This window comes from Arachis hypogaea, chromosome 3, assembly GCF_003086295.3.
Source record: "Arachis hypogaea cultivar Tifrunner chromosome 3, arahy.Tifrunner.gnm2.J5K5, whole genome shotgun sequence".
Classification (NCBI taxonomy): Eukaryota; Viridiplantae; Streptophyta; class Magnoliopsida; order Fabales; family Fabaceae; genus Arachis; species Arachis hypogaea.
In genome coordinates, this window is record NC_092038.1 from 60,375,155 (window position 1) to 60,376,666 (window position 1,512).

Sequence of the window (1,512 nt, forward strand, 5' to 3'; positions counted from 1 at the left end):
ATAGAACGCCCTAAAAACAAAGTTATTGGAAATCTTTGTTGTTTTTCACCAAAATTATTTCCTATATGTATATGTATGTTGTGATGGATGTAATTTTCAAATTTTCCTAGTTCTTTCCTAATTTTCAACAACCAAAAATTAACATGAACAATTAGGACAAAAATTGAACTAAGTGCCATAAGAATTCTCTATCTGTTGCTGAGAATTCTCTATCTCTGCTCAGAATTCTCTATCTGTTGCTGAGAAGATGATGGAAAAGGCTTGCTATTGCTAAACCTGTTTCTTCCACCATTATTAAAGCCTTGTTGAGGCTTTTGTTGATCCTTCCATGAAAAATTTGGATGATTTCTCCATGATGAATTATAGGTGTTTCCATAAGGTTCACCCATGTAATTTACCTCTGCCATTGCAGGGTTCTCAAGATCATAAGCTTCTTCTTCAGAAGATGCCTCTTTAGTACTGATGGATGCATTTTGCCATCCATTTATACTTTGAGAAATCATGTTGACTTGCTGAGTCAACACTTTGTTCTGAGCCAATATGGCATTCAGAGCATCAATTTCAAGAACTCCCTTCCTTTGAGGCATCCCATTATTCATGGAATTCCTCTCAGAAGTGTACATGAATTGGTTATTTGCAACCATGTCAATAAATTCTTGAGCTTCTGCAGGCGTTTTCTTTAGGTGAATGGATCCACCTGCACAATGGTCCAATGACATTTTGGAAAACTCAGATAGACCATAATAGAATATATCTAATATGGTCCATTTTGAAAACATGTCAGAAGGACACTTTTTGGTCATCTGCTTGTATCTTTCCCAAGCTTCATAGAAGAATTCACCATCTTTTTGCTTGAAGGTCTGAACATCCACTCTAAGCTTGCTCAGCTTTTGAGGAGGAAAGAATTTATCCAAGAAGGTCGTGACCAGCTTATCCTAGGAGTCCAGGCTATCTTTAGGTTGTGAGTCCAACCATGTTCTAGCTATGTCTCTTACAGCAAAAGGGAAAAGTATGAGCCTGTAGACTTCAGGATCTACTCCATTCATCTTAACAATCTCACAAATCTGCAAGAACTCCGTTAAAAACTGGTAAATATCTTCAAATGAAAGTCCATGAAACTTGCAGTTATGTGGCATTAGAGCAACTAATTGAGGTTTCAGCTCAAAATTGTTTGCTCCAATGGCAGGAATTGAGATGCTTCTTCCATCAAACTTGGACGTGGGTTTAGTAAAATCACCAAGCATCCTCCTTGCATTATTGTTGTTGGGTTCGGCTGCCATCTCCTTCTCTTGTTTGAAAATTTCAGAAAGGTTACCTCTGGATTGTTGTAATTTAGCTTCTCTTAGTTTCCTCTTCAGAGTCCTTTCAGGTTCAGGATCAGCTTCAACAAGAGTGTTTTTTTCCTTGTTCCTTCTCATATGAAAGAGAGGAGAAAAAGAAAAGGAAGAGGAATCCTCTATGTCACAGTAAAGAGGATCCTTATTATTAGTAGAAGAAGAAAGGGGATAAGGA

The 1,512-nt window shown here is 37.4% G+C and overlaps 1 non-coding gene across 1 annotated transcript; it reads left to right on the forward strand.

Annotated features, from left to right (window-relative positions):
- The first annotated feature begins 777 nt into the window (after positions 1–777).
- On the forward strand, positions 778–881 carry LOC112792913 (small nucleolar RNA R71). The gene has a single exon (XR_003197631.1). It is a non-coding gene; the product is annotated as a small nucleolar RNA R71 (small nucleolar RNA).
- Positions 882–1,512: the final 631 nt, after the last annotated feature.